Source organism: Anas acuta, chromosome 1 (assembly GCF_963932015.1).
Source record: "Anas acuta chromosome 1, bAnaAcu1.1, whole genome shotgun sequence".
In the NCBI taxonomy this organism is placed as follows: Eukaryota; Metazoa; Chordata; class Aves; order Anseriformes; family Anatidae; genus Anas; species Anas acuta.
The window spans coordinates 148562559-148589280 of NC_088979.1; the positions used below are offsets into that span (position 1 = coordinate 148562559).

Below are 26722 nucleotides of genomic sequence, written 5' to 3' on the forward strand. Positions count from 1 at the left end.
TATGCAGGCCCTGTGGCTGCATGAACTCAATGCTTTGGGGCATCTTAAGCGCATACCAGGCATGACGTGTGATTTAAACTACCTTTTTTTATTTCTTTGAGGTACTTTTTGAAGAAACTCAGTAGGTTAATCTGAGGGAAAAAAATAACCTACCCCAAAGAGAGCTTGTATCTAAAGGAAGCTGGAAAAAAAACAAACACAGGGATCAAAAGTAACATTGGCAGGTTTTAATTGTGACGCACGGAAAAACAATAAAATGAAGAAAAAAACGGAATGAAAGGGGGCCTATTTAGATCATTCTTGTTAATATCCACCCCACATCTGCTTATATTTCGTATATTATACAGGTTGAAATGTCTTTGTTTCATTCTTTTAAAATGGGTGAAATGTCTTCATTTCATTCTTTTAAAATGGCTTTGTGTACATGAATTGTAACGTCCATTTTTTATTTTTTAAGAAAAGACTTTTGTGGCCAGCAGTTGTATTAATTTGGGAAAGATGGTGGGAGTAGGAAGAGGCAAATGCTCACATCTGCTCTGCATGAAAGCCATTGTATTGTCCATCCCTCATTTATTGCCATCCAACGCTGTCTTTAATGGCAAATGCTAATGACTGCACAGCTAAAGGAGGAGACGGTACACCCAATAAGACCCTCCAGCCAAACTGAAGCTCCCCATAAGATCTCCATTAATTAAAATCCCTACAGATGGGTTCCCTTAATTGTAGGAAATGGAACACAATCCCTGTAATTAACTCTTCACTCAAAGGCCTTTTTTTCCCCCCAGCCTCTGAAGAAAGCGGCAGCGATTGTTCAATAACTCGCTGCTGGAGGCCGCTGCCGACTCCCCAAGGCGACCCAGGGAAAAGAAACCAGCCTGGTTTCTTCGCTCAGACTCCTCCGGCAACCCTACCCCACCGAGAGGTTTTTGTGGATCACCACAGCCGCATCCCCCAGCACAGTGCCCGTTCCTTTTCCCCGTGGAGGGAAACATCGGTTCCTCAAGGTGAAGCCAGCTCCTGTGCCCCCTCAGTGTCCCTGCAGAGCAGATTCATGCTCCTTTGGTTCACTGGCAAGGAGCTACCTGCCTCACACCCAGCCTAGAGAAGGGGAAGGTGTTTCTTGCTTGCCTGTAACATGAGGATCGTGGCAGGGACAGAGGTGATGCAAGTCAAAGCCTTCAAAGCCAGGCTGAGCTCCTCGCTCCGGTGGGAGGGCAGGCTGGTGGAGGGGAGCAGAGCAGTTTGCAAATCTGCAGGGAGGGCTGCTCCGCAGGGCTGGGGGCAGGCACGCTGTCCCCCCTGCTGCACACAGCCAGAGTGTTCCCTTCATCTCCGTGAGCAGCTTATAAATGCCTTGGCAGATTATTTCCCTTTATCCAAGAAAAGGGATGGAAAGAGTTATATTCACCTGCTCCTTTCTGTTCGGTCCTTTGAAGGTCACACCTGTCACATCTATTGCTTTTTTCTTCCCTTTTGTTGCAGCATGAGGCTCTGTGGTACAGTGATATCACAGAAGAAATCTTCCCAAGATGTGAGACAGAGACACACGAACTAAAATTCCTGTGCTCCTGCCTGAAGACAGAGCAGCTGAGGAAGGGAGCATGCTCCAGGCTGCCCTGCGCCCCTGGGCTTCTCAGGTGGGGCTGCTGCTGGCAACACCAAGGCATTGGGTGTGGATGGCCCCAATCCTAAAAGGTATAGTAACTGCATGTGGTGGATTTCAGCACTGAAACAGCTTGTTTCTGGCCACTACTGACTGGCCCAAGGAACCTTGCCACATTTTGGGAAAGCTGAGGGACATCATCTGAGAATGGGCACATGGTAGGAGGGCTTTAGGGGACCGATGGGCTGGAAGTAAAGGGAATAAATACCCCAGGTCATCCCACTTTCTAATACTGGTGTATATCTTGGAGGATCCATGGCTTTTAATGTCTCCATCAACACACAGCAGCCCTGACAAGGGGCAGTACATTCAAAAAGGGAAAAATATATGTGGGACAGGGGTGATCTAAAAAAAATCATCAGCTTTCCCCTTTCTGCCACTCAGTATTTATTTTACAGCAGTGAGTACCCACTCATTGCAAATCTTTGGGTGGTTCTGCTGAAGACATTTCCATGCTGCACAGCGCAGAACAAGGCAGATGTTTTACTGCTGCCTCCCACGCTTATCGGGAACTAAAGCCAATAATGATTGTCTAATCGCTCATATGCTCCCTCTTTGTTCTGCAACACTATTGTCAGAGTTTTCTATCTATGGCAGTTGTGTTTTTTTTTTCCTGATGTCTAGGATGAGCTAGTTTTAGGAACGAAAATCTGCTTCTAATCAGCATTTTAAAAAAATAGTTTTTCCTGGAAATAACTCAAGCAATAGTATCACTGGTGTCACTTTCTCCTTGAGACAAGCTTTCAGCTGCTCTGAAATGCCAGGCTCTGCTGGCTGTTCTGTGAAGTTGCTGTGGATACCCAGCTCACCTCCTTCTGGATGGTAAGCCCTGGTGTCACTGGATGCTGTGTCAGCTGAAGGGCTCGGACTGCTCAAGGAGCAGGACTCAGGTCAGATTTGCTTCTCATTGACCCAAACAGAGCTGCTGTATGTGCTAAATCAGGAGCTGTTACAAATCTTTTCCCTTCTACCAAGGCTGATTGCTCTGTAGGGGGACACTCAGCAAGTGATTTTCCTCTATAAGGTTTTGCTAGGTATTTCAACAAACTACTTCATGCAAATTGCTACCTCAGTGAACATGCCTTGCAAATCTGCGCGATGACTTATTTTACTCTGTGAAACTCACTTGTTCAGAAGTATTTTGTGCTTAAAGATGAGGTATCCACTGTTGCTATCACCCAACAAGTTTGTAAATTACTCTCTCTTCCTTTTGTTTCCCTGTCTTTGTTGTTGCGCCACCAGAAATTATGATTAGAATACAGAGGGTTTTCTCCCACTGAATGTGTGAAAGTAAAACCATACATGTAAATATCGATTTGATTGTACATTCAACTTGCAAGCGTTCATCTCATAGCCACAGCAGAGTCTTGCTTTTCTACTGCTTACCAAGTAAAAAACAATTCTGTTTTGCTCTTCCCGGCCAGAAAGCATCCTGCTGTCTTTTCACACCATAGGTTTGTTCCTATGACTCCAGAGTCGATAGGGCTTTCAACACTGTTTCTTGTTGTTGTTGTTGTTTCACTCTTTATCTTGTAAGGTAGATTGTAGCCAGTAAGATGATGTAGACTGATCCTGTCTGCACTAAATTCAATGCACAGTGCTCATGGTTTGTGGTGACACTGGATTAACTCGTTAATTGTATCTACAGCGCAGTGATGGCTGTGAAACTTGCCCAGATTATACCTGCCCCAGTACAGACATAGACACAGAATCTAGTTTGACATCGTTAGCCATAATCATATGGGAAATCAATAGGAATGGGCTTACCAGCTCCATGAAACTAATGCACAGCCCAGCTGCTCTCACAGTGTCGGGTCCATGCAGTGCTGGAGTCAAAGGTAAAGTTATCCAAATGCATTCACTTCTGATTTGAACAGTGTCAACCTGAACTGCTTTCCATATACCAAACTCATTTCACATATTTAAACCTGCTCTCTGTTTCGCTTTCTACCATTGACAAATTGCAGTAGGTATAAGCGTGACATAGAAATACAAGAAGCAAAAGCCTCCAAGGGGCTGGTGGTTCTGGCTAGTCTGCGTGGTTGTCAGTGCTCATCACCTTGAGGGCACTGGCATTCCCTCATGCCAGCAGTGCCCAATGCCTGGCACATGAAACTTGCTTCTTTTTGCACTCCTGCTAGGGAGAACTGTGTGCTGGGGCACTTTTTTTAGGAGGGCGTGTTTATAAATGCACATGTGCACTAAATTGTCAGTTGTCAAACAGTGGGCATTCAGCCTGCAAGGAGAGCTGGGGCTCTGGAAGAAGCACCAGGACCAGAAACTTTGGAGAACAACAACACTTGGCCTCAGCTAAATGTAGCTGGGAAGAGACAATGATGTCGTGGAAATACTTCCACTGGTCTTACCTGTTTTATTTTTCCCCGCAAAATTTCTGGTGACAAATTTGGCCCAGAAATATTTTTAATTTTGCCTACTTCTGGCAGAAATACCGATGCATAGGGAAGGCATTAGACTGGCAGCTAATGACTCATCAGTCTTATTTTATGGACTGCCTCTCAGCTCTTCCAATTCAATATTCATTGCTTGGAAATGGCCTCCCCATGTGTCCTTGCCGGTTAATTATAAGCTGCTTCCCTTGGCTCTGAAGCCTCTCCTGGAGACTGAGTGCAGCAAAACGCTGCTCCTTACCCAGGGAAGTGTCCCAGCAGCTCCCTGGGCTGTGAGGGTGCTGTTGTGCCCCTGGGGTCCGGGCACCAGGTCCCGCTCAGGTCCCCTGGTCCGATGTCAGATGAGGAAAGCTATGGCAGCTGCTGCTGGGAGAGGACCCTCTGTCTTCATCGTGATCAGATTCTCTACCAGCAAGCTCAGAGCAAGCTGCTGCAGTCAGGAGAGGACCCCTCTTGAGTTGGTATGAACTGGAGGAATGGCATTCAAGGAACAACAAAGGGAAAAGGAAAAGAAAAGACACACGTGGCTTCTCCAGCTTTACTGATACCTTCCCACATGGGTCTGTGTGAAACGTTGCTAAAGTCTGTGCAGGTGAAATCTATCATTTTTCCCTGATCAAGACAAGCATTTACCCAAACAAGTTTAGTGTGGTGCCAGCTGTCTTTCCTAAAATCACATTTCATGTCACCTGTTTGTTTCTGCATCTTAATTATTATTTCCTCCAATATCTGTTTTAAAACATTGTACGTGATAGAGGTCCAACTAATGATCTGCACTTTATAAGCGATTTCTTCCCCAGCTCAGTATCTACCCTCAGGTCTTCAAATCTCTTTCAGGCTTTTAAGTGTCTGCACAATCTCCACAACTTCTAGTCTGTTAACAACATTGCAGCTCGCCGGGAAGCTAGGCGTAACCTTGAATTATCTGTATACACAGCTTCTCCGGCTGTTCAACGTCAAATTAAATTTTCAAAGAAGTTGAACATGATGCAGCGTAAGAGTCTCTGTTCCCAGCCTTAAATTTGTATATATCACGAAATAGCCTCTGTTCAGTATTGCAGTCGTATCAATAGTTAACAGATGTAGGCAAAAATGTTCATCTGTTTCATTTACTTGAGTCTCTCAGATCAATAGAAAGAGTGTCTCTCTCTTTTTTTTGACTTTCCTATGCAAAAATGTCATCAATTATTAATCAAAGCAGACGAGATCTCATTGAAGATCTGACTTCCTGCAGCAAGATACAGGATCCTTAAATGTTAAAGGTGCATTTAATGCTACGTGTTGGAACAGTTTTTAATTGCAATGTGGAAAGGATTTAATGGTAAAGCCTAAATAAGTGTAACCATGAATATGAGCTTTAATATGGGCACAGAAAGTGTGCAGGGCAGTGTGCCACAGAAATGGTCCTGCAGGATCTCGGGACCCTTTCAGCACCCCTAAAGGTTTCTCTGCACCTCTTGAGGGCAAGGGGGGTGCTCACCTCTGTGCAGAGAGCCAGCAGGCCCCAAGTCCACCTTGCCTGTGACCCAGCCCCACATGAAGACATGGGGGTGCCAGAAGCCGAATGTCAAGGCTGAGGCACTGGGACCTAGACCTTCCTTCAGCAAACAGCTTCCAGTATTTATTTTAAAGCTCTGTCAGCTCAGTTTGACCCATGCCTGTCAGGAGCATCGTGTTCAAATGCGAGCTAAAATGACTTAAAGACCTATTTAGAAGGACTGTGAACCCTGTCAGAACCGATAACCGGGGCCTTCTTTGCCGTATTATTTTCCCATGCTCAATTTATTGAATATGTGCAGGGAATGAATTGAGAACAAAGTGTTGTATTTGTGTGACACATTTAAATTATGTATCAGTAGCCCAAGACACTGTGGTTAGCCATTAAACAAATCATTGCAAACCGACGAATTCGGAGTGATCTATTTTTATATTTACTTTGCTGGCCTAAGGGAGGAAACAGAGGCTTTTCACAGGGAAAAGAAGATCCATCCAGCATGGCGTCCTCCGTGGCTAAGGTACCAAATACTAGTAAAAATGGTATTTCAAAACATAGCATTGAAGGAGTTTCCAGCTTCTCCCAGGAGAAGTCAGTTCAGTCCTGTGCTTTGCTTTCTGTTTTTATGTGATATGTGTGTTCATTCTGGGAGAAACGTAAGAACAATGTGTTGGTGGTTGTTGTTTTTTTTTTTTAAGCCTTTTTTTCCTGTAATTAGATGGGAATTCATCCCTTTGAAACTCACCCGTGGCAGAACTCAGCAGGCAGGGGACAGCCCTGGGACGACAGTGATACTGCCATTCATTGCAAGGGGCCAGGAGAAACAGCAGCAGGCACAAGAGTCTCATGGACTGTGTGTGTGTGTGCACGTGTTGGTGCTTTCATTTTTACGTCTGCAGCTCCCAGAGTTGTGAGGTTGGTGTTGCATTGTAGTTGCCCTTTTTGCAGGAAAAAGAAAAATGAAGGGGGGGAAAGTTTCTCTCTGCAGTTGTGGATGAGACTGAAAAAGGGAAGCCCAGGGCTCAGATGTGAGAAGTGAAGGTGGCTCAGGTGGGCATGGCAAACCCACCTCGTGAGGGCTTTTCCGAGTGACCAGAGGCTGGTTTTGCTGCAGCAGGATCAGGCCCCGCTGCCCAGAGCCAGGAGGTGGCTGGTGTGGGCAGGAGGTGGTGGGGCTGATTTGTCTGCCTTTTGCATCCTTTAGTGCAGAGCTATAACAGCAGGAGCAAGCAGTCTGCAGGGGCTGTTGGCACTGGGGTTTACTTTCCTAGTGCAATACATGCACAGCAAAAACACTTATTGCCTGAAAAGATCTCAGCCTGCTGACTTCCATCAAATTCTACCTAATAACCTTACTACGTTTAATTCACAGTAATGTGAATTAAATCTCTCCCCTCTTTCAGGAGCTGATCAGCCTCTTCTGGCATTCCCACTAACCTTCTCTCTGACTGCAGACACTACATGAAATGTGAGTACTCAGAGTGAGAACTGTCTTTCTATGACTGTGCATTTTTAACCCGACAACAGAAAAAGCTTCCTTCCTACATTTGTATCTTGCTATCTCAAAGAGGCCCAACCACAAAGGCACAAAAATCAACAGCAGAAAACCACCACCGGCTTGCTTTTCCTTTTGTATAAACATGCTGGTTTGCATCAGCTCAGATCTGAGCATGTGTAAGGAAGCTGAGAAGCTGCATCTAAGCATCAGAAGTAGGTTCTCCTCTATTAATACCGTATAAAAAGAGGAACAAACCATTCTTTAGAAGGAAGAAAAAATGTTCATCTCTGTATGTGTGTGATGTATCCCTTACGCTTGCACAATTTCCCTACATATTCTCCTGGCAAGAAGAATGCACCGGGAAAGCATTCCTTAAAAACCCAGCTCTGCCAATAGTGCCCGCCATGCAAAAAACACCTCCGTGTATGTCACCTGATGTAAACCTGTAGAGCTAAATGTTTAACGGGATATTTCTGCTGTTCCTCTCCCACCCTGAGAGCTGTCGGCATTACCACACAGAGGCTAATGCCTGTGTCTCTGCCTCCCTCCATCACCTAGCTTTTATTCCAGAGGTAATCTCTCCAGTGATGCCCTGTGGCTGTGATCACTCTGCCAAGCGATCCCGTTCTCAGAGCAGTGGGGCAGCAGGCAGAAGCTGGGTCCCTGTGCTCTGGTGGACGCTAAAATTCTTCCCATCCAAAGCAAACGGCACCACTATGTGCTCCTTGCCGCTGGAGAAGATACCAGCATGGAAAACAGCTCTTGTTCTCTCTCAATATTAACCCATGTAGGAGGGAAATTGTGTTCATGGGAGGAGAAGGGAGAAAAAATACCTCATCTAAGCACTTAGCATCCACACCATGTGGCTCACACCGGTGAGTAGCTGTGCTCATTCCTATTCCCAGGTGGGGAAGCTGGGGCACAGAGGCTCGTGGGAGGTTTGTCCAAGGCTGGGGAGGTTCTGGAGCAGAATGAGGAAGAGAAAAAAGCACATTTTGTCATTGCACAGTCGTGGCTCTGCCCCTGGAGACCGGCATGCGGTGTGTCAAGGAAACCAACAGGTACTGGCTGAAGCTCCAGCAACTTTGTTCCCTCTCCAGCTGGTAAGTGAATTTAAACAGACTTTCTAGTCACCCTGGGTGTGGTTTAGTGATGGGGACGCTGTAGGTCAGGTTGACGATTGGACTTGATGATCTTGAAGATCTTTCCTAACCTAATTATGTGATCCTATCATCCTCCTTGCTGCTCCTAGAAACCACAGCAGTAGAAGTGGCAAGAATGGCCTTCCTCTGCTGTTGAGTGCCTAGGAAACTCTATCTGTTCCCTTGGATTATGGCCCAGCTGCCTTGCCTGTAGATTATTTTCCTTGACACCAAGGGGGGCTGCCTCACTGGGGCTGCAGCATGCACCACGTGCACCCTCATGCTTAAATACCCAGCAATGGGCCGTGCTTCAAGGCTCTCTGTGGATGGGAGGAGCAGGCTGTATGTATGTGTGAACACCTGCGGAGCATGCCTGCTGTTCCCTGCTGAATCGGGGCCGTTTGCGGGGCATGGAAAGGAGCTGCAGCCCTGCTGTCCCCTCTTGTCACCCCTAGCTGGGGAGGTCTGCGTCCTGCCCCTGTCCGGAGCAGAATTTGGGGACTGGAGATAGCAGACAGAGCACAGAGCAGTGGTAAGACAGAGCCCTGTTCTTCCCTCCTTACAAAAGTCCCATTGAAAGCAGGCAGACATTGAGTCCTCTGATCGAAATATATATACATGTACGTATAAAAATTTGATGCTCTACAGTTTCAGCTCTGCTTTCCCTTGATTTTAATTTTCTGTGTGGAGTTCAAACACAGAGTGTTCCTTCATTGCTTATTTTCAAAGCCTTTTTTTTTTTTGTCTTTCATATTTAAACTCATTTAAGGCCCTTTAGATTTTTCTCCCAGCTGTGGCAGGCAAGGACAGAGAGAGGAAAAAAAAAGTCAAAGGCTCTCTTACAGCACTTGGTCCTTTAAAGAGCATCCTTGAAATATAGCGTGGAAAAAAGATAAACAAAAAACCCACAACAACAATAAGTAACACTTTATTTTTTTTAAAGCGAGTTGTCTTTTTGAGAGAGGCCTTTCCCCACTTTCAGAGGAGGAACTAATTAAAGCGCCTGTGTGTATCATCACGCTTTGTCTCTAAACCTGCCAGGATTGTTTTTTTATCTTCTTTTCCTCACTTTTGCTCTTGTTTGATCTCCTGTATGTTACCAATCGGACGCTGCTTCCAGAGCAGGTGCCCTTGGAAAGGAGAAATGCCTGAGCTTTTGCCAGCACCACTGCCCTGTTTTTTCGGCGAAAGCAGGTTTCCGACACGTGCCCAGCACCACACGCGCCCTGTCTCTCACGGGTTTGTTCCCATCCTTCACTTGTGCCACAGTTTTGGGGCTCTGCTTTAAGCCCTGAGCTCCTGGGGGCCTGTTTCAGCAGCAGCCTGCCAAAGAGCAGCCCCTGGGAGTGCTCAGACCCAAACTGTGCCGTGCAGACCCCAAGGCCTACGTCCAGGAGCATCTTTGGGTCAAGTGCCTCAAGTCTTCAGTCCTTGGGACCTTTGGGTGGGCCTGGCTTCAGGGGCAATGGCTGAAAACACAAACTTTTTTCTCTTTTCTCCCTTTGAAAAGCAAAGTTAGATTTCTTTATTTTTCCCAGAACAAGCTGGAGAGACGAAGTTAGAGTTTTGGTAGTGCCAAATTGGGTCCATTGTGCCACATTTCTGCTCCACTCTTCTTCCTCCTCCACAGGCCTCCTCGTAGCTCCTCAGAGGAGCTTGGGGACATTTCCAGGGACGTTGTGCTTGTGTGTGCATGCAGCAGGGCACAGGGAAGGGCTTGGGGCTGCCTCGGAGCTCGTGTGCTGGTACGTGGGGCTCCTGGCACGTACCCTGGTGCGGCACTGGGCAAGAGAAGGGAGCAGACATGAACACGTGCTCTTGGTTTATGGAGTGGGCTGCGTGTTTGTAAAACACCTCGGCGATATAGCCAGGGAGGGTGATTAGCTAATTTCTTCCTCCTTTATTTTCTCTGGATGAGGCATTTATTTGCGCAGCGTAATTAGTGAGGCTCTGTGCAGGTGTGTGCCATCTGGAGCGCGCCCAATTAAGTCAGAATAATAAAAAAAAAAGGGGCTGGGAGAACGTGAGCGGGAGGGGAGAGCCGGGAACAACCCTGTTGGGGTCCCTGCTGCGGTGCTGCATGTGGCAGCCATCCCCTCGAAGGGGCTGCGTGGGCTGGGTGCACCGGGGACTTGGCGTGGCACTGAGAAGAAGGGTCTGGGACCCCCTACAAAGGGTCTTTCTCCTCTTCCTTGCCCCAGAAGCTTGCTGGTGTTTTACACCAGGTGGGCAGAAGCAACGGAGGGACCTGAGAGCAGTGGGTGCTGCAGACAAGTGGTTATTAGGACAAATCCACTAAGGCTACGAAATTAATATTCTTCGGTGCACTAAATCTCTGGATATTCTTATTCAGAAGTCGCCTTTTTTTTTTTTTTTTTCCCCTGTCAGATCTTTGGTTAGATCGTTAAAAAATAATTAGAGGGCCCCAGGCAGTGCTCAGGGTGGCCAGCCGTGTGGATAGGTCTGCACATGGGTGGGAGCTCATCACGTGAATGCTGAAGAAGTATGAGGACAATCTCAGGCAAGTCAAAAGAAAGCTTTTCCTAGAGCCCAGAACAGGAGAGAAGCTGCATGCTCTGCCTATGAGTGAAATGCTTCTCTACAACTAGATTTTTCAGGGGTTTTACTCTGCAGGGGCTCTGGGGCCTTTATTTCCTGAGCATGTCAGACAGGATCTTCTAAGACTGCTGAGTGTGCTCCCATTTCCAGCCCCCTTTGTGAGAGTTGTGGATTCTCAGCGATGCCTGTTATGAAACCACATTCTCAAGTGCCTTAAAAAATAAATGTAGAGCCACACTTACCCATCTCTTCTATGGGGACTTGACAGATTTTCTGCATATGTGATACAACTCTCAGCATCTCATGAGCAGCTGAAGTATTTTTTCTGTTTAAAAATGGCACAAACCCACTTCCTAAATCAGAGTTTCCAGATGTGTCATTGAACGGGTCAATGAAATGTTTATTTTTTTTTTCAACAAGCAAACATGCCCTACTCTTGGGAATGCAGCCCATGCAGCTATACCCAGGCTGGAGTGCAGGCTGAGGTGACTCATTTAGCTCTTTGAGGTAGGTGTTAAAGTGCCTGGCTGCAAGAGAATATGGTGCCAGTAGGATAAATGAGTGGGCTGCAGGTCTCTCCCCGCATCACTTCAAATCGGGATCTCTGTTCCTCTGGTCACTGGCTCACTGGCTACGTGTGTGCCATCCTTGTTGCACGGCTGCCAAAACTCCCATTGACTTTGGTAAATGACACACTGAAACTGGATTCTGTCATTTTTTTGTGTGTGCCTTCACAGTAGAAAGCTGTGATTTTCAATTCTCCAGGCTTCCTTCTGGATCCATGCAGGAAAAAATAAATAAAATAATCTGGGGGCTGACTGACCATGCTTTAGGAGATGAATCAGAATGATTCCTCCTGGGTGATGTGTAGGAGACTCCCTAGTAAACCTGCTGTAAGACAGCAGGCGGAGTCCCTTGAGCCTTTCTTAGTAATCAATAGCCTGGAGAAATCCCTGCAAGCCATTTATTGCCTCTCAGGTGATGAAGGAGGGTTTAAATGGGACTCATTAAATGTCTCCTTTGCACTTTCAGTTCCAGGCTGGTGCACCTTGTCATGCTGCCTCAGCCTCCCTACCCATTTGTTTCTCCTTTCCCTCATACCCATATCACTGAAGATGTGTGGGCAGTTAGCAATTTGCCATCACCTTTGGTCCTTTTACGTGAAGCTGGGAGTGTTAGACACTGGCGAGTGCTCATGCATTGCTCTTTTTCATCCTTTGCTCTCTCTGGTGGCATTTCTTAGGTTTGTCTCTCACTTGGACCCACCTGATACTTACTACTGGAATCCAGCTAATGAGATGTGTGTTTTGTATCCAAATTATTGGAAGCCATTTTTATTTATTTTTAACGCTCTTTTTCCTTGCCTTGCCTTGCCTCATGGTGCTGTAGTTATAACTGAGTTCTGCTTTGTGCATAAGGCTGCAATTCACAACATTTTTGCGTGAAAAAATACAACTTGTCTTCTACAAACATTGCAGTGTTTACTGAACAGAAACGAGGATTTATTTATTTATTTTCCCCAGAATTAGAAGTATATCCTAGAGCTGATTAGCTTGGAGGTAAAAACAGTTGTACAGAATTGTGGAATCAGAGAAGGGGTTGGGTTGGAAGGGACCTTGAAGAGCATCCTGTTCCAACCCCCTGCCGTGGGCAGGGACACCTCCCACCAACCCAGGTTGCCCAGAGCCCCATCCAGCCTGGCCTTGAGCACCTCCAGGGATGGGGCACCCACAGCTTCTCTGGGCAGCCTGTGCTCTATATGTTTGTCTGTTTAACAAAATTATTGTCTGTGTCAAACCTCTTACAGGTGGTTACGTATTTCACAGCATGGAAATGTGGGCCCATTCCTTCCCTCTCTCTGGGCTGAGGAATGTGAAGGCATTCTGTGCCAAGGGATGAGGCCTTGGGAGATGACGAACTTGGGAACTTGGCTGGGGAAGGCACAGAGCCTGGCCTGACCCCACTAGGCTGTGCAATGAAGGACAGCAGTGCTGGGTGAAAAGGGAAAGGTGTCATTGCTGCTCTCACAGGGGAGTCCACACACCTTCCCCTGCTGCCTGACAGCTGCCAGAACAAATGCGCAAACTGTTGCGCTGAAGTGATTGAAATAGAGTGTAAAGAGATTAGTAAAATTGGCCTGTGAGACAAAATAATGCTGACCTTTGAAGTGATGGGTTGGAACCAGCAGCAAAAATGCAAGGTTCACCAGAGACTGATGTCAACAGGATAAAAACACCACAAGATGAATGAGGATCTGTTTGGAGAGCCCATGCGATGCCTAGGCCAAGGATGACGCTGTCGTGAGGAGATGCTGCTGGCCAACAAGGTGGCTGCTCTATATTAGTGGGTCACTTAGAGTGTCATGGAGTCACCAGGCTTTGTGTGCCTGGGCATGATGACATTACAGCCCTCAAGTGAGCTATTGTTTGTGTAAAATCGTGGTAATGTTAATAGTAATAGTTACCTTATTGTTTTATGTGATGGAGTGCATAGCTCAATGATCCTTATGTAGGTCATGACCTGGGTGTGAGAGGAGGGCTGGAGGTATGTGTTTTGTCTTTAGGTATGTTCATCCCAGGCCCTCACATCTGCATGATGAGCTTTCCCTGTCCTCCTCCACACAGCACCCCTGCTGCACCAGCCTCCCAAGCAGAGGGCTGGCTTGTGGGCATGGGCACTACCACAGTGCTCGTGAGCTCTCCTGAGGACAGCAGTGGGAATTGGTCCCAGGTGAATCATCTCGCCTGTTCCTGAATATCTCCAGACCGAGATGGCTCAGGTGGGGCTGATTTGGGGAGCAGGGGTGCTGAGCTTGGTGTGGCCAGGAAGGGGGAGCCCTGCTGCTGCTGCAGGTCCTACTAGAAATGCATTGCAGTGGCTTTCTCATCCCTGCCTCCTCTGTAGCAGCTGTAAGAACTCATTTAAGCTGTTTTCCTGGTTAAACTGAAAATGAAGAATTAATATTAATAGTAATAATCTAGAAGGATTGTAATTACTTCTCCAGCTCTTCCTGGAAATCGGGAGTTATGCCAGCTGTGTTTACCTCACAGCATTCAGATTTCCTTTTGCTGCCCAGTAAGCGTGCACAGACAGCCACGTCTCTATCCTGGCGTGACAATGCAATGAGAAAATTGTATCTTTAAATACCAACTTAATCTAATCTGGGACAAAAACAATAAAGGGCTTTAATCATAATTGCATGGTGCCTGCAGGCTGTCACCAGAGGGCAGAGACAAGGTTGTTCATTGCCACGTGTGGATAGTTCAGAAATTAAATCCCCTTTCCACAGTGGCAATAGATTCTGCTACATCTCGTGTCCTTTCCAAATATTTCAGCTCTGTAACCAGATAGCTCATCTCATCAGCATCTGTCAGAAACTCTGTCTTGCTTCTGTCAAGTGGTGTACAAAGGGGCAAGGAGAAACGTCTTTATAATACTGGACGTGCCTGACTTTGTAACATCACAGCTTACACGAAATACTAGCTCGAAATATAAACAGGAGACTCGCTTTTCCTTCACAAGGCTTTCCAACTGCTTGGTACTTGTCGTGCGTGCACTCCGTGCGTGGTCCCAGCTGGGTACCCGCAGCAAGAACAGAGGGAGCCTGGTGGGAATTTGTCTTTGGTCAGGAGCTGCACTCACACAGTACGCGTGGAAAGCAGTGCTGTGGTTTCAGCTCAGACAAATAAAGGTTTTAAAGCTCAAGCCGGTAAGGTACAACTTGTACGATGCCCATCCTATGTAGGGAAGGCAGATTCTGAGAACTCCTCTATTTTCCATTTCCTAAATTGGAAAGACAGCGAGGGTTTTGAGAGCGCCAGCAGCAGCCTGTGAATTCGTTTCTGTTCTGGTGAATATCAGGAGGTTTTTGGAGGCAGGAAACCAGCTCAGTCTTAGACGTGGAAGGCACAGCAACCCTGTGGCACCCCGCCCTGGCAACCACTGGTAGTCATCGCCTCCAAATGGCTCTGTCACATGGAAAATCCTAGTTGGAGGGGAGCGGGCAGAAGTGCCACAGACTGCCTTACAGAGAAATGCCTCCACCAAGGAGCAGGTGATCTCTAGAGCAAGAGGCAAAAGTAGGTGACCTGGAGTCTCTGGGTTTCCTGACAGGTTCGTGGGACCTGCTGGCAGCACAGCTACCTGAGGGGACAGAGATGCAGGCAGGTGGCTGCAAACCTCCTTGCTGTAATCTGTGAGCACATAGCTTTGTTTAGGAAGGTTTTAAAGTCTTTATTGTCCTATTTACTGTCCTACATGGGTAGTAAAACTGCATGGAAACACCTAAGGGCTTCTCATCGTGGGGAGGCTGAAGGTCACACATCAGATGATGCTGGTCAGAAAAATGTCTGAGAGACCAGGATTATGCACAGGATTGGAACAGTGTCTTCGTGTTTTAGCATAAAACTCCTGTCTGAACAGGGAAAAAAAGATTAGATAAATCTATAGGAGGGGAAGGATTTGCCCTGTGGCTGAGCTCCAGGGGTACAGTGATGCAGAAAGATGCTGGCTGCTATTTGCAGTGTACTGGCTCTGCAGCACTTCCAGATCTTAAATTCCACTGCTCTGCAAAATGAAAAGAAGTTAAGCTGAAATTGGACAGCATCCTAAATATGATCTGGAGGTCTCATGGGAGGCTGAGTAGACATGCAGCAGGAAGATTCAGCATCACCAATGTAAACCATGTTGTTACAGATGCACGATCAGCCTTTTTGCCCATCGATTTCCTTCTCTCTCCCTGCTCTATCAGGTTTGGTGACTAGTGAATGTGTCGGGAAGGACAGAAGCTCAGTGCGAGCTGACCTTTGCCTAGAAGGCAAACCCAGCAAGGGAACTGTGCCTCTTCCATCCCATCTGGTTTTAAGGAGCTGCTGCTGCAAGTTGCACTGAAGACTTGGGAAGAAATACTCTTACATGCACTCTTGCAATTCAGGTACCAATGCTTCCCTTGCCTCTCCCTTCCTGTGCTGCTGCTTGCCACGGAGCTAATGCAGCCACAAAGGGCTGCATTTTCTCCTCTCTGCTTCCAGCTCCTCACACAGCTCTGTGCAGGGCTCCCTGCCTCCCTTTGGACGTCTCGGTGAGGAGTAATAGCAAATGCAAAGAGAGACTTTGCATTTTTGCTTGCAGATCCCAAATTGGGATGACAGGCATACACCAGTTGTAACAATGGGTAAGCACACAAAAGCAGGGCTCTCAATGTTTTTTGCTCTTGACATAAAATGCAGAGGCTTTGCATCTTTGCTCTCTTCTTTCCACCTATCACATTTTTCATGTTTATGATCTTAAATTTATGATCAAGAACAGAATAAAAGATATAGAGAAGCAGACATCCTCTTTCACCCATTCCCTTTTTTTGGTCTCCTCAGGTCTTACTCAGAGTCTGATCTCTCCCCACCTTGCACCAGGATATCTTATTCTTTAACTAGAAAAATATTTATACGTTATCTTGGGCAATAGAGGAGAAGACGGGAGGAGGTTTGCCAAAGCTTGTTGCAAATATATTGTAGCGTAATGTTATTTTGTCTTACTGTCTCATGTTCAGTTTCTGCATTTATCATTTTTAGACCTTAAAACTTAAATTGTTGTAAGATAACCAGACTACTGCCCTCTGATTGCACTTCCATGCCTGTACTTTTATTATAGTTTTAAGGTTCTGATAATGAATCACCTTAAAGAAAAGGCAAGTTGCTTTGGCTGCAGTATTTATTTCCAAGCTCAGCCAGGCTTGCAGTATTTCTCAGTGCCTCTTTCATTCTGAATGTACAGTGCTTAGTTTTCGGATAATTGCAACGTCTGTAGTGCTTTACCTCAAAACGCTGTTTTGGACTGTCTCCCTTGGACTACACCTTAGCATAGCTTTGGTCTGGGAGAAGCTGTGTTACACAAAAGAGCCCTGCCAGGCTGCGTAATGAGCTTCAAGGAGGGCTGCTGCTGCTCTCCCTGTGCCATGTACCACTGGGTGGCCAGACCTGGGGACTGTAAATGACCCCCCTGGGTCTGCTGTTCTTCACTCCAGTGCCACGGCTCAACTGGAGGATGGATTCAGCGAGTGGGGAAGGAAACACTTCTAATCAGAAGCAGGAACCACCAGGCCAGCTTGCCAAAACAGACTAGGAACAGTTTATACGGCCTTTAGGAGGGCTTAGCGTAAAGCGCCTGGACATGCGAGACATCAGTACACAAACATGATATGCCCTGAATTTTTAATTATTTTGGCCTGTAAGCGGCGAAAAGCATTTTAAAGGATCGGGATCCTTTGTAGTGCTGAATATCCCAGGCTCCAGTCGCACTCCTCGAACCCCACCGCGCTCGGCGCCTTCCCACGAGGTGCCTCTGGTGACGGCCCCACGCGGCCTGCCCTCCCGGCAAGCTGCCGCCACCACCCCAGGGAGGGATATTACGGGAGCAACCTGACTCCATCAAGAGCCACAAGGCATTCCTTGTATGTGAAATTACTGCAGATTCAAGATTTCTACAGAGCTCTGCTGCCGCTTGCTTACAGGAACGTGTTTTCACAGCTTAAATGCATTAACCCCTACCGGGCCTTAGGCTGCCACGCAGGGTGTGACGTGTCTTCAGGAGATCTTCAGGACCTGCACAGGAAACTATGTAAACTAAGTAGCAACATGAAGACAAAAGTCTACTCCTGGAAATTAAAAAATAACCGAATTTAGATCAAACACTTGGAAAGTGTGGCTTTTGGCCTAAAAGGTTAATCAGCGTTAGGAATTTTTTGCCGTAGGACGTTCCTTGTGTAACTACTGAAAGGCAAGATCAAAACCCAGCATCATCTTCTGAGTGCCAATGTCACGTCTGGATAAAAACAAGCTAGATCAACCCTTATGATATTTGCTCCCGGACACGCTGCTGAATCCCTGGCTGTGCTTAGGATAGGAAGGAATTTCCTCATGTGGTGAACTGGCAAAGCCTTTGAGCTTGTCTTCTTCTTGTGCATTGCTCAATAACTGTCTTTTGGAATCTAATTTCACATTTTTTGACTTGCTGGAGCCTCGTGATCAGAGCTGAACATGAGCCTTTTCCCAGCATTGGGCCCTATTTTGTTTCTAAAGATTTCTTCTCCTTTACAGGTATGGACTGTTATCGTTATTATTATTATTATTTCATTGCAAAGATACTCTAGTAATCACAAAGGTGATCTAGCTTATTGCCCACCTGGAAATAAGATGCAGGGAAAGGAAGAGGGTTAAGAGAATAATCAGTTATTCAGTCAGATACAGCCTCCTACTCCACTACCTAGAAAATCAGTGGATTGTAGGATGCTCTGATGTTCTGTAGTCAAAGCACACCTCATGTTGGGGGCAGCAATACCCATAAGCAGCAACCTCTCTGCTTCCATACGTGACTGAATCATTGCCAGGCCTAGTACGAGGTGCACCAAAGTAATTCGTAGATCTCTCAGTTAATGACAAAATTTCTTTATTGTTCCACCACCGTTACGTTTATGAAAACAGTCTGTGTGTGTGATGGATGCTTACGCAGAATGAATTACTCTTCTTATTTCAGGCAAGTTGCTTCCAGATCTTTATGAACAGCCCCAGGGTTTGTTTCCTTTTGGTGTCCTTGTTAACCTGTGTGTAGTTGGCAGTACTCAAAGCCAATGGGAGACTTTGCACTGGACTCAGAAAGCAGGCTTTGCTTTGGGTCGAGGGGAGCAAGCACATGGATCCAGCAACAACTACTTGGTCTGGTGTTTCTCTTGTTGTTTATTCTGCTCTGCAAAAGGTAAGTGGATACAAATATAGGCCGTAAGTTGGCATACGCCTCTCTTATGTTCAGCCCCTGTGATTAGAAAACCACCAAGACTAGACATCTACGTGAAGGTTGTCTTGTGAGCATGTGGGCAAGCTGAAAACTACAGCTGAAAGAGAAGGGTAAGTTGTGTCGTTCCTCCAGAAGGGATATTCACTTCAGCACGTTGTAGCTGTGAACAGCATTTGCAGTTTGATAGCTCACCCCATTACTTAAACTGGTTCTCTCTCAGGGCTACTGGGAGAGTTTTCCCAGAGAGGCCACTGCTATCTTCCCTGATTTAATATCTTCCTCGCTGTTCATGGGTTGTCCCCAGATCAGAGGCTGCTCGTGCAAAATGACAACCCCAACTACGTGACCAACAAAGTGCTCATTGCTGCCATCAGCTCTGCCAGCGCACAAAGCTTAAAGGGCTCCTTGTCAGGGCCCAGCCCCTCACACTGAAATCCCTTTCATTTCGGAAATCAATAGCAAATGCTCTTTCGACTTCAGCTGTGTGGGAGTATGTGCCCTGCCTGGACAAAAAGAAAGGATTTGGTCCCACCAGGGGAGCTGGGTGCCTATCACAGATGCTCGCTGCAGTGGTGCATGAAAGGCAGGTGGGCAGGCAGAAGCTCCTGCTCCTTCTACCATTATTTTATCATTGATCACCATTTATCATAATTGTGATTTCATTGTTATTGCTGTGGATCTGAGGAACACATGCTGAGCACGCTGCCTATTTGCACCTGACAGAGAGGGAGCGTCTCAAAATATCCCTGAGGGTTTTTGAGATCACAAGCCTCGGAAAGATAACAAAATTAACACATGAAACTCCCCTTGGTTTTCTTTATGCTTGCTGACAAGGTTAGCAATAACCCTCCTTTGTGAGAGCTTATTTCGTCTCCTCTACCCGTGCATCCAGACTGGCAAGCTTTAGGTCAGATTTATTATAATATATCTTGTTTTTCTTATGGAAAGGGCGGTGAAATTAGAGACAAATTAGATAAAACCATCACAAATTATAAAAGGCTGAATACAAAAGGAAATTAAATAACAAGAACAGCAACAACAGAACACCATTTTTTTCCTTTGCTAAATTGAAGCATAACCTGAAGACTGTCCCCAGTCGACTCATATTTAATATGTCCCCCTCTAACTTGAGTTGGAGGTGGTTTACGCAGCTCTGTTGGGAAGTGATCGGTGAAGCCCAAGCCCAGTGAAACTGCAGTGATCAGACTGAGTGTGGTCTGTGATGTGGCTGCTGGTGGCGGAGCCAAGCTGGCTGTCCTCAGATGAGTTCCTCTTGAGTTACGGTAACTCAAGCAATTCTGACTTTCTCCTACATGCCAGCCCTCAGCTATTCCTGGAATTGAATCCTAGGCTAGTAGCATGTGTTTTAATAGAAAAACATAAATTTGATCTCCAATTTTCTCATTCTCGTAAAGAAATGATAATTTTTCTAAGTTCTGCTGTTTTTTCCCAAGCACCCCCTTCTTCTCCCACATGTTCTGCCTTGTGACAGAAGCAGTTTATGATGAAAGAAAGTAGGACCTGTTTTTGGGAAAAGGTAGAAGACATGGTCTGGATGCTTCAGAGGATCATCGTGTAAGTAGTTTGTTTTTATTGCCTCGTGGTACAAATGTGAGTTCCGATCCTTGCTAATCTGCTTGACTCAGATTTAGGAATAATGTTCAATGATATTAATGGTCTATCCCTAGGGTCAAAGAGTGAGAATACCCATTGCTTGTGTTTGAAAATCTCAGTTATGTCTCACCAAAACATCCTAATTTTCTCAGGAATTTCTGTGCAGTCAGCACAAAACGATTGTGCAAGGCGCACAGTGACTCCTGCAACGATTGTTTACGCTCTGCCGGCTAATCCCTTCTGTGAGTCAGGCGGTGCCTACTGGGTTGGGCATTGGGCTGGGATTAGAAGCTCATGCTGATGCATACGGCTGTGCTGCCTGGGGGCCTCAGCAGGATTATGGCCACATTGTGCCAGGCAGCACGCAAGCCTAGAGCTCGGAGCCTCTTGTTGGAGCACCTTCACTCTAGTTCTGGATTTGACCCTGTTTTTCCTTCTGGCCGTTGAGTAAGACATGTAATCCTGTTCTGTTTCCATATCTTTTCAGGGAGGTGATAATTCGTTTCCTACCATCAGTCAATGCCTGCAACCACCTGCTTTTGGAAGAGAATGCCAGGATGATGTCACTCAAAGGCCACAGAGAAGTACTGCAGAGCAAGTGGGAAACTGTGTTTCCTGTTTCCTTTGCTCAAGTGCCTCTGCTATTCAGTGAAATAGCTTGTGCAATGGGAATTTGTGCCTTCCCCATCAGTGCTGCTGCACCCAAACAATAAGCAAGCAGAAAGGCACAGCCACTCTCAAGTTGGTGGCACAGAGTTGCTCACCAAGCAAGGGATGCAGCAAGTGGCTTTAGGTTTTTCCTTCTGCCCTGTTCACACTGCATATGGCTCCAAGACTAGTTTGGGGTCCATCTGAGGTAACTTTTCCCCTCCCTGTCCTTTATGCTTTTAGGTGTTCCCACTGCTGTTCCAGTTTCATGCAAAAGGAAGCTTGCTGGGCCCAGGGACAGTATAGCCTGTTTGAACTCCATCTCTGCACTCCATCTGCTATTAAGGCCAAGCTTCACCTACACCTACTGCTCCTGCCCTACAATACTGCTCAACTGTGAACCTTGACAGGGATGAGCTGTCTTTCCAAGTATTTTGACAGAACGGTGAGTTTGATTGGATTTTACCACCCCATAGAAATGTTTTTCTGTCTGTCCCAAGCATTTTGGTGAAGTAGCTATACTGATAGCTGGGGAAAAAAAAAAAACACAGGGCCGAGTCATGTAGAGATGAGCCCTTTGTCGGCTGCCTGCTGCCTGATTTCCCCTATTACCTGGGAAGTACTACTCAGGGGGACTGTTCTGTGAGATGCTCCTGAAGAGCAAAGATGTCTGAGATGTGACAGTGACATGTGTAGAGATATTGGTGTGCTTGTACACCGAGGGCAAATGGAGTAGAGCTTACTTTCAGTTTAAAATCTCATAATTTTAATGCTACATCCCACGTTCCTCAAAGACAGTAGCGAGGGTGGTGCTTGCTGAGGAACTAATGGGCAGCTTTGGCTTTATCTCCCTCTTTTCTGAGCCCAGAGTCCCTCTCCACAGGCTGATAACAATGTGCTGGCGTCGTCTCAGCCATCACAGGCTGGGGCTGGCGCACACGGGCCTAAGGCCTTCCTTGTGGACTTCTTTGTCCCGTGAGAGATTTGAGACTGAAACTCTTGCTCGGGCTGTACCTCATTATTTGAGGCTGACCAAGCTGAATCACATTTGATAAACTCTAAGCAGGAGTCCCAAACGTAGCTAGGTTCCTATCAGTTTAATTAAAGTAGATCACTGGATAGAGAAGCACTGTGAAATGCTCCCACAGAGGACAAGGCTGTGCTGGGAGTGCTCCCCTGAGGGACTGTCAGAGAAGATGCACAGGGCCCTCTCTGTTGTTGTGGGGCACTAAAAGAGCCTTACTCGAAACTCAGACCTCACCCCATGCCAAGGAATAGTTGAGATAGGAATGACTGTGGAGTAATCACCTCCACGGTGTTGTGAGAATTGTTCAGAAGAAACAGAGGACCCACCGTAAGATGGTGCAAAGCTAGATCTGTAGGAAACTGGGCTTTGTTAATTTTCTTCAACAAGAGACCTGCTGTTTGATATGGCCGAAGTTTTTAGATACTACCTTATGCTATTGCAGGCACAAGGTCAGTCTGTCTGTAATAATGTTAACTTACACTAAGTTATATTTAAAGACTTTCTTTACCTAAGGCATTCTGGCTTTGTCCTGCAGTAGGTTTTGGAGATGTAGCACCATGTGGATGAGGCTGGATATGAGAAGCTGGAAAGAAACGCGTGGAGAAGAAAGTTTTTAGGTGAGTTACTGGTGCTAGCCGCAGTGATGCACACTATACCGGGTCACGTTTGGGGGACTTAAATTCATTTGAGAGGCAGTTCTATAGCTTTCATTGTATCTTCTTTCAAATTAGTGTTTGTAGAAGTTAACCACAGATTACAATAGATTAGTGCATTGCTCCCATGGGATGCGGCCTTTAGGGTTTAAGCAATGCTCTGTGGCTAACAAGAGCCAACAAGTTACACCTGAGTCATTCCCCTGGGTGAAACATGCCCTGCTCCAGTGACGACAGGGGCAAACTGAGCATCCTCCCAGGAGACGCCAAATGTCGACACAAGGGCAGTCATCTCCCATCGTGATTAACCAAGCAGTGCTTGCAGTGGAAGAGCCACCGAGGCGATTGATCTTATGCTTATCCTGGCAGTGATACCAGGCTGCCGACGAGATTAGAAGAACTACACTTAATGTAGTCTTTTGGTAGTGGGGGAAGATTTATGTTCTTAGCATAAGCTGCTTAGGAAAAGCTTCTTTTACTTAGCATTTATCATTCGTTATTGACATTTTATTACACTGATAGCCATTGCAAGAAAACATTTTAAAGTCCCTACCTGTTTCGCACATAGGCATATTCCCTTTGAAGCCATATTCTGAGAGAACAAGACTGGCAACAAGCTGAATTAGACCTGCTTAGTTACATCGAAGCCAACTTTACGTAGTTCCCTTTCAGGCAAATGAAACAGGGTCTGATGTGCTTCCCAAGTCACTGTGTTTTCTCCTGCTAACACTGATTGTGTCCAGCTGACGGTCACCTCAGATTTGTTGACCTTACTCAAGAGAAGCTTGTGGTGAGACAAACAGGATCTCTGGCTTGAACAAGAAATGACACGTTTGAGCCTGTAGGGTGAAATGTGCTGTGTTTCCTCTATCATGACTTTGGACCACTTTTCTTTTTCTTTTTTTCTTTTCCGCAAATGAGAAGTATCCAAAGCCAGACATGTTTTTTTTTTGTAGGTGAAATGATCTTTCTGAGTTTTCGCAGACTCTCCATATATACCGAAGGATAACGCAGTGCACGTGCGTCATCACCTAACGGTGCCTGTACTGTACACTATGCAGAAGAGTCCCGGGCTGTCGTGCAATGAAATCCTACAATAACCTTATTAACAAAGAGCAATTAAGAGCAGCAGTTAACCTATATTTTCTACCCTACTTTAAGTGTCAACACACACCCAGGACTGCAAATGCTAGTTGGAAATGCATCGCGCTGTCCAGAGGCGTAATTACAGAAAGCTTGTAGTTGTCTTTATCACAAAGTTTTAATTAGCAGGACACATTAAATAACCAGCTGATACAGATCTTAATGATTCATTTATAGGCCTACATCTAGGATAATTATACGTAGCTGGTCACACAAAATCACTCACATACGCCTGGGCTTATGTGAAATGCAATATGCATCTTCCTCGTGTGAAGCAGGGGTGAAAGATGGGGATGGGATGGAACTGGGACAACAGCATACCTTCACCAAGCAGCTTGCACGTGGAGCGTTGGCAGCAAAATGAGAATGGCTGGCTTCAAAAGCAACCTACCCTGGGGGAAGGCAGGGACTCTAGGCTGGTTTGGTTTGTGGGTGTTCAAACCGAGGCAGCTGTCGCAGGTGGGCACTTCATGTGATGCTGCTCAGGAGCGAGGGGAGGGCGGATATATGACAGGGCTGTGGATGTGGTGTTTGGGGTGAGATGGGGCCCTGGTGTGGTCCAGGCCAGGTGCACAAGCATGGCCTGGACGTGCCCCTTTTTCCTCCATGTGAACACATGGATGAGCCGTGCATGCACCTCTTCCTCCCTTTGCACAGAAAACGCATTTGGCTGTGAGCAGACTGCCCTGGTTGCCTCGCCGTGGTGACAAAATTCCTTAGAAGAAGTCTGCCAGGCTCCGGGATGGCTCATTGGGCTGCTCCCCTTTCTTTCATCGGGTCCCATTACGCTGGGCTCCCTGTGGCTCTCGCTTCCCGCCTTCACTCCCTGCTGGCCCATGCGCTGGGGGGTCTCGGCCTCAGGTGCTTTAGTTCACCTTGTGTAATTGTGTGAGCTGTGGCTTTCATCGAGTAATACTTCAGTGCCTGGTTGCGTGTGCTACTTAATGTGCAAAAAACCATAATGACCTCCTGCATCAGATGGACGTGTTTGCCCATGATCTTTCTGGCAGTGTCTTATTTGGCTTACCCTGCTCAGCTGGAGCCCCAGAAGGAGCAGAGCCTGTGTTTGTGTCTGATTGTAAGGCAGAAGCTAGGGATAAGCAAGCCATTGTGCGTGTGTATTTGAAAAGATTAGGAGCAAAGTATTACCAACGCAGGCAATATTGTAATCAAAAGTCCTTCAAAAGCGGCGTTGAATAATTTTCTCAATTATCCTCAGAGTCTGCTGTTAACAGGTTTCCCTGGTTGCCCCGCACCAGACAAACTCTGCTGATCCCTGCAAAACTTCTTTCTCTTTATGTACAGAGCTTTGCTTAAAATTACTGGGCTTTTCGGAGTTAATATGTTAATCTTCTGATGCGCCGCAGCAGGCGTCTGGAACAGATCTCACCAGACTGTTTACGCTGTGCTTCCTCCCAGGGTGGTTTGAGGCAAGGGAGCACTTGTGGCAAGAGCTGATGTGGTGCAGAGTTTGACAGCATCTGTCCACACCTAGCTTTTGCTTTTGTCGGGGAGGGAGGAGCGGAGGCTCTGGGTACGGCTTCTCAGCTTCTTCCCATCAGGGGACTGCCACACAGTAGGGCACGAGCCTCTGCTTCATTTCCAGGGCGGCAGAGGTGTCCTTTGCTGCCTTTTCCTAGAAGGAGAGGAGAAAGGTGGTGAAAGAGGTTTATTCTCTCACCCTGAGGCCGAAAATGGTCAGCACGTGGTCCAGCCCTGAGCCCAAAGGCGCTTTCTCCAGAGGACCATGCTGCAGGTCCGACAGGGCAGCTGCTGGGAATGCTCCCAGGACCACACGTGCTAGCATCCTGCGTGCTAAAGCTGACAGCCTGCCTGGACTGATGGCTGTAATAACTTCACACGTTGTGGTTGTTGCTGGTTTCTTCCTCCCAGCCCCCTGGGAGGTAAGGAAGTGATTTTCTGGGGAGAAACTGTGACATGATGTGATGAAGCCACACAGGGAGCCTGCGGCAGAGCAGCACAACTGTCGGACAGCCCTTGTTCCTTGGCAGCTCTGCCTGGTGCTTGGGCATAGGTAGGAAATGGGGACATGGTTGGTGAGTGGCTGCGAAGGGTAGGAAGGATCAGGGAAGGGGAAGAGTGGTGTCTGCTCCTGACACCAAAATAGGGCTGTGGGAGCACTCGTAGTGCGCTGGGCGGTGGCAGAAGGGCTCCTGCCCCGTGTCTTCAGCGGAGCAGATTTTTCCCAGTTCTCTTGCTAGACTCCCAGTCTTGGTTTCCCAGCCACTGCCAGCACTGTCTGGGCACAGGGCCATGTTTACTCTGGCTCTACAGCCAGAAATATGGTGAGCTCTGCTTCGTGCTAGCGTGTGGTTCAGCTGAATGCACCAACATGCGTCAGCAGGAGTCACCAGCTACATAACGCTGAGACTTGGTGGGGAAACTGGGGGGTATTTAGGACAGCACCGAGGAGAGCAGCACAGACTGGCAGACAGACACTTACCCACAACACTTTTAATTTTCAAATCACTTTATCAGAAGGCCGCTTCCCATTGTAAAGCATCTCTTTCACAGTGCCATGGTTTGATTTCCAAGCTGTATCGGGAGTGCAGTTTATTTTTCAAGAGCCAATCTACGACTTGCAGCCTCAACCACACATCTTCCATTAATTATCTCTTGGCCACGTTAGCTCTGCAATGATAGCACCACTAATATGTCACAAGCTCATTTTCTGTCATTAAAATCAGCAGATACGACCCTGATCCTTGCTGGGAGCACATCTTCTCAGCAAGAAGATGCTGTTTTATCGCAGACACTCTTCAAAGCAGAGTACCATTTAAATGCCAGATTGTGCTGGAGCACAGCCCTGCTCCTGCTGTCTCAGACCTCAGAGCAGGGGAGAGCGAGGTGCCTGCAACAGCCCCCACATCGGTGCCCAGCCTGGACTAAGCTTGTCTTCACCGACCTCCTTCTCTTCCTCTTGGTCTGACAAAGAAATGATCCAAGTTTCAAAATGCTGATGCATAGGTACTGCTGGTAGCTATTAAAGCATCAGTGGCATATTGCTGGGGTGCAAATAGTTTGGCTGTTGTTGCTTTAATTTCTCGACTCCTTGTTGTATATACT

The 26722-nt window shown here is 46.9% G+C and overlaps 1 long non-coding RNA gene across 3 annotated transcripts in view; it reads left to right on the forward strand.

Annotated features, from left to right (window-relative positions):
• The first annotated feature begins 744 nt into the window (after positions 1–744).
• LOC137846666 (uncharacterized) overlaps positions 745–26722 on the forward strand; it is a 35694-nt gene continuing 9716 nt past the window's right edge. The window contains exons 1-8 of one of the 3 annotated variants that reach the window (XR_011090600.1): positions 745–1004; positions 1483–1695; positions 6970–7034; positions 7970–8167; positions 15516–15698; positions 15796–20125; positions 20652–21257; positions 22375–22456. This is a non-coding gene — a long non-coding RNA (uncharacterized lncRNA). The remainder of the gene's footprint in view (positions 1005–1482; positions 1696–6969; positions 7035–7969; positions 8168–15515; positions 15699–15795; positions 20126–20651; positions 21258–22374; positions 22457–26722) is intronic. The other 2 variants (XR_011090601.1, XR_011090602.1) reach the window with 2 other exon arrangements.